Raw genomic sequence first — 6861 nt, forward strand, 5'->3', positions numbered from 1 at the left:
AAGGAAAAGATCATAATTTATAGAAATTAATTTATTACTTGAAAATGTTCTAATATTTTATTTAAAAAATATATTATAAGTAATTTATTATTACATTTTTATGAAAGAAAAAAAATTGAAAATATCTTTTGCTTTCTAAAAATTATAATATATTTATATATAAAATATTAAAGAATACACAAATATTTATAAATTTACTGTATAATGTGTGATATTTACAAGATTGTACAAATTGTACTTTTTTTCTAATGAAAGAAAAAAAATGGAAAATATCTTTTGCTTTCTAAAAATTATAATATATTTATATATAAAATATTAAAGAATACACAAATATTTATAAATTTACTGTATAATGTGTGATATTTACAAGATTGTACAAATTGTACTTTTTTCTATTTCTAAGATTCTATCAATATTATATGTAAGTTTATATCTTAATTTTCTTCTGTAAGACGCCTTTTATCTCAAGATAGGATATCTTGAGCAGAATGGCCGCGTTTTATCAAACGCGTCATAGCCGCGATGCATTGATAATTGGTCATACACACGTTTGCCTTAGCTCTCGTATCTTCTCGGCAGTGGCTCATTACTTATGGAATATCGCCCTTTCATTTTACGGACGTTGATTTACGAGAAATCGCGAAATTTATCCGTATATTATCGCGTAATCCCCTGGAAGATTTGTCTCAATTGTATTTATTTATTTTTAAATCGCTGTTATTTATATCCGTATATGTAAGTGTGATAATGTTATTTGTACGCGATAATTAATGACTCATCACATCGCGAACGATTCGTTGTGTCGGAAGATCACAGTTTTCCGCGTAAGAAAGACGCGTGGAAAGTCTTTTCAGAGTTTATCCTGGCTCTCAGCAGCACTCTTCGCAGATAGAGCAGCCGGAAACAAAGACAAGTTTTTCTTTGTTATCTGCGAAACGAACATTTCCGAGACTTTTCAGAGAGTCCGCGAGTTTCTCAACGAGTTTTCTCAACGACAGAATGCTACGTTGTAGCTGAAGTTCATCTTTCTTTCCTCAAGTTACGCATCAGGATGCAGAAATGAATCTTTGGGACGTGTGACATATACGATAAAGATGTGCGGTTTTCGGAAACAAAGCGATTTATTTCAGACATTTTCGTACATATACTCTATTTTGTGCGTTTCTCCTGTGACTAAACGGACTCGTGTTTGCAAGATAAAAGTTTATCCTCAGGAAATAACGGAATGTCACGAAGGAATTATTTCGTGATGTATTGGGTACCGTTCATGCGGTTTCTTATTTCATAATGAGTGCGTTTAATAACACGGTCAGTGAATCATATTGCAGTGTGATGACTATTCGGAGCCATGTGCATAATGTCCTGGAAATTTACCGATAGAAGCGTGAATAATCGTGCACGACACATGTTATGCAGCCTTGGACACCCTGCGCATACCTAATTCCAACATGATCGCGTAACAATGAACTGAATAATCAACTCGTATGACAAAACTCGTATGACGTGCAGTATTTCTTCGGATAAAATGATAATTTTACATTTAACATGCATGTCAGATCGAACTCGATTGAAACGAATCTGTCTGCACATGTATACCTGCAATCAAAAACATTAGAGCCATGTGTATAATATAATATTCGCTCCTTAACTGCTCTCTTTATACTTGCAATGAAACAAATACACGTCCATTGCAGGAAGAAAATAAAATAATAAAATTGTGAAAAGAATAAAAAAATGTATTGAGTTAGAAATGATGAGCCTATTTACTGTACAAAAGCGCAAGATGCAGATCGTTTAAAAACGCAGATAAAAAACGCGTTGTATCGTTTTAGCGATTATTCGCGAATATACGATACTATGATCGAAACTATGATCGAAAGAAAATGAATAAATACAACACGCATATTTAAACGACCAATAATCGTAATTATACATGATCGCGACTAATCGGAGCATGAGGGGATCCGACACTGATCTCCATTCCATGGAATATAAAAACGAGAGGACAAATCTTTTGACCAATCGGCGAAATTCATCCTTTCCATCTTTGCCGTCACAAGAATCTGTCAGAACTTATGGGTCTCTTTCTTCGACGTGTCAACAAGCTATACAATCGTTCTGGAACAGGAGCAAACAGGTGGATAATAAAGCGCTTTTTATATGATGAATTTTTATCAGAACGTTTTTATTATATTAGATCTATTCTTTCGCACAAAATATGAAATAATATAAAAAAGTATAATATAATAAAAAAAATATAAAATTTTAATAAAAGTATAAAATTTTTATACGGTATATAAAATGTATTTCGCGAAAGATTTGCATAAAATGTTGTCAGTATATTTTTAAACATATCTCGAGTTTCTTCAATTTAAATTGAAGCAAAACTTATATAGTTAATTCAGTTTTTCATTAGGTTACTTTCTCAATCACCGATCGCGCAGCCTCCGAAAACGCTCGCGCGAAGTTTCATGAATGAAACTACTCCCGTTTTCTCTCAAACTTCACTACGATGAATGTGCCAAGATTTCGTTGAGATACGACCCGAGATAAATGGCATGGGTAATAGTGGTGTCAGGAAATGTTTCTTGCAAGCTGATAATGAGTCACGACGGACATAATCTCTAAATTGCGTCGCGAATTTCCAATATGTGAAATTTTCTAAGTAAATATCACGCATAAACGATCAGTGGAATTTGCGACGCATATCTCGCAAAAATTGTGATTCTATACTATTTTCGTCAATATTTACTTCGTCGATGCTTATAGCATTAGTCGACTTAAAATAAACTGCATTAGATATTTTAACTCACGATATTTGTCGCCCTTGACGTAAACCGTGCAAGGGATATCGAAATTGTAAATGTTGAATCAAGATTATGTTCTGCGACAACGGATACTTACAATTAGTCTGATAGAATAAAATCCCTTTTTGGCGTAAAAAACTTTTTAAAACTTTGTGATTTAAAATATTTTACAGAGACTTAACTCACAATATTTTTAAATAATTCTTTATAAACAAGTTGTGATAAATAAATAATTTTCTTTACATCAAGATGACTTTTATCTATCGAAATAAATTATATTGCTTTGAATTGATGATTATTTATTGCAAAGAATAGTATCATAATTTGAACATCTTCGAATTCTTATTCGATTAATTGTGAAGAATTTGAACTTATTTTGTTTATTACAAAAAATGTTCTCAAAAGAAAAGAATATTATACGCGTTTTTTATGGCAAAATTTTTCGTGATTGAGAAAACGTTATCTATACAAATTTATTATATATAATTGGATTAAATTATATAACATGGTGAAAACAGGACATTACATACATACTCTTTGTCACATAATTATAAATGCTTTATCGGTTTTTGATAACGTCTAGTTGTCGATATACTTATCTTCCACACATGACATGCGACGATGTCTCAATGATGAGGGACAGAAACCTTATTAATGTGACATGAACGGATATAGTATCGGCAAATTAACATACATATAAAAGTTTCGGATTATCGAGACTAATAATATCATCTTGCATCTGCACAACAGATTATAATGACAATAAATTTATAATATTACAGAGATGTAACAATTAATAAGATATTAGATATTTTTATATATTTTAAAGAGAGAAGTCGTAAAAGAAAATGTTAAGATTCACTTTTGAAAATATTAACTCATCTTTAACATGTGTTAATTTCTGTTGTATTTTCACGCATCTGCAAACATTAATCACAATGAATTTTACGATTCGATATTTATTACATGTTCATTGATCGTTACCGTATATATTATTTAATTATTATATACGCGACGACGCGTCGCCTTCTCAGTTGACTTCTCAATGTTCGATCGTTGCACTTTTACAATTTATTTGATCGACTGTCTGAGTTCGAAACTTGTGATACAGAATAATAATTCGAAATGCAATATGGTTGTTACATTCCAAATATAATTAAGCGAGCTACGTAATCTCCTAAAAACTTGACAACATTATTATTAAGAGAAATTTTATATTAAAATTAGATTTATAGATCAATTTTTCGATCCTTCTTCAAAAAGTGAATTAGAAAAATTACTACACCTGAATTAATGCTTATGAAATAAATTCTTCCAACAATATTCTTGTGAGCTTGTTTTCTAGAATACCGTTCCATACCATCGTCACTCACGAACACAATTTATCAATTTGGCCGCATAAACAAAGTTATTTTTCTGTCCTGTTTAATCAGGTGACGAAGTTTCAAAATGTAATTTATCGTATTTAGGAAAAATGTAATTTATCGTTGGATAATTCCGCGAGGAACGATAGAGTGTTAGTAGCTCGTTGCTCTTTGCGGCGATGATGACACTGTTTTGCCGAACGACGTAGCATCGTTTCATTTTATGAAGCCCAGTAAAGGGTACACACAATTGATTAGTTTACCGAGAGTTTAATTGGTCGAGATTAGCGCGAGAACTAACAGCGGCAAATGCCGCTAAAAGCGATCTCCACGTTTAAAGTAAAGCAATATTCTGCCATTGATTCGGTTTGGATTTTTTTTTCTTTTATCATTATTATTGTTTTCTTGTAATGTATGCAGTATTTATTAATTGCAATAAGATATTATTATATAATCGCTAATATATTAATAATATATGATTATAAAAATACTATATAATTTGAAAAATCTATAAATACTACTTATTAGAAATATATTATTTTAAGCACGCTCGTGCTCTATGTATTTGTGTGATATGATACTACAAAATTTTTTAACTTTACTCTTATATATCTTCGATTTATTATTGGACATTGTTGGCAATCATGTAAAAAAATTTTTCAGTTACGTATTTTGATGCTTTCAATAATTGTTTGACCAATTTTTCAATAATAATCAATAATAAATCGAATAAATAATCAATGACGCAAGCTATCGATATTTGTCTAGGACCTGTGTCCCACGTGTCGTATAATATAATGAATAAAAACTTAATTAATTCAAGAAACTGTTTACGTATTTGCAACGTATCTTTCTATGCAAAGGAAACTGAGAATTTGTTTGTGTAATCTAATCACGCGTTTCCCACAATCAGGGATCCATTCGTGTTTTCAATCGAGCTCTTAATTGGGTCAGTAGATACGCTACTGCAAGCGAAGCTAAACAAAAATCGCAATTTAAACGCGACGCGCGTTTATCACGGTTTACAAATTGCTTAATCAAACCGCCGTCGCGCCGTATCCACAACATATGTAACCATAGGATTAATTGTGGAAGATTACAAAGCGTTTGCAATTATTATCTGTGCCGCATAGTTATTGTGAATCGATGACTTCGTTGACACACTATATATATACATATCTCGCTAATTATTTCAAAACATCTCTCTCTCTCTCTGTCTGCCGGAATTCTGTCCTGAACAATTCTATACGCATTCCGAATAATGATGTATTCTATGCGCTACTTATTTTTTTGAATAGATTATATTTATGAATGGTATAGAAAAGCAAAAAGCTTTTGTGCTTTTTTCAATCTTTTCCAGCATTTAATTAATGCAGTTTTGTTTTATATATCACCCTGTATGCACTCTATTTGCAGATGACAGCATATAGCGAAACATTTAATTATGCAATTTTGAAATAAAAGTCAGGCGACCTATATCAATCCATGAGCTCTAATGAATAATAAATATTAAAAATCTTTTTATTTCTATTGTTAAAATTAGATATAATATATGACTTATATATGTGCTTAACGCGAATCGCGTAACTGCTCTAATTTAATCTCTTGAGATTTATTACAAATATTTAAAAAGAGAAATAATCAAATTAATTATGCTTTTATATATATTATATATTATCTTTTTATATATAATATTATTTTTATTATATTAATATTAATTTTTTAACATATATATCTCAATATTGAGCTGAAATCGGCGACATGTCACTGGAAGAAAAATAATTTCCGAACCGGGAAGCTCATACGGCACTGTGATGATGCGCAGCACGCGCCGTTACGCACGAAGCCCGCGGCGAATGTGATTCAAGCTTGTGTATATGTACCCGAGCATTAAAGAGATCCCACCGCGATATATAAATGTCGCGCGGTATATTCACACATTGTTCACGATTTTGCCGGCGTCGTTGGTTTCTCGCGGTTCGCAGTTCTGGACTGACCGATATTCTTTGCCATTGTACTCGAGAGAAAAGTCACGGGAACAACGAGAAGTAGTGGCTGCTGGATCAGCCGAACCAGATCAGCTATATCGTAAACGAGGAATAAGCGAAAATTGGAAAGATGCTCCGACTCACCAATTTGTCGAGGGTCCGTTTCTCACGGTATATATGTATATCGATAAGTTAGAATTAATCTTACGGTCGATTTCTTCAAGGAAAGTTAATTGCGTCTGTAGCAGGGATTGATATTGGTCAGTTGAGATCTTCGATGCTGTGATTTATTCGTAACAATTAATGTATTCCACAGTATTAAAAATTGATCGAAACTACACTGTTTTCAATCTTTGATCTATAATTAATTGCCAGCTATTTGCTTCTTTCTTATAGCCGGTATAATTTAGTAAGAGATAAAAAAAGTAATTATCGCATCTTAAAATGATAAGTTTTCTTTTTTAAGAAATAATTTCAGACATTTGCTGTGAAACATACATTTATCATTTCTCAAAGAATTAACATGCCACATTTTAAAACTATGAGTTGCATTTTTGTAAACTTATGGTTATTCCAAATTGTTATAGATTTAATTTTGAAAAATAATTGATTATTTTATATAAATATATAAAATGTTTATCGACTCATTTAGCTACATTTAATTAATAAATTATATTTTTTTAAATAGCAGGAGTTGTAGTT

At 31.4% G+C, this 6861-nt stretch overlaps 1 long non-coding RNA gene across 1 annotated transcript; it reads right to left on the reverse strand.

Annotated features, from left to right (window-relative positions):
• Nucleotides 1-3204: 3204 nt before the first annotated feature.
• Nucleotides 3205-4503, reverse strand: LOC115233888. The gene is made up of 3 exons (XR_003883851.1): nucleotides 4093-4503; nucleotides 3792-3984; nucleotides 3205-3727 (listed from the first exon to the last, which is right to left on the reverse strand). It is a non-coding gene; the product is annotated as an uncharacterized LOC115233888 (long non-coding RNA).
• Nucleotides 4504-6861: the final 2358 nt, after the last annotated feature.

The sequence above is a fragment of the Formica exsecta genome, unplaced genomic scaffold (genome assembly GCF_003651465.1).
Source record: "Formica exsecta isolate Colony F162 unplaced genomic scaffold, ASM365146v1 scaffold191, whole genome shotgun sequence".
NCBI classification, from domain to species: Eukaryota; Metazoa; Arthropoda; class Insecta; order Hymenoptera; family Formicidae; genus Formica; species Formica exsecta.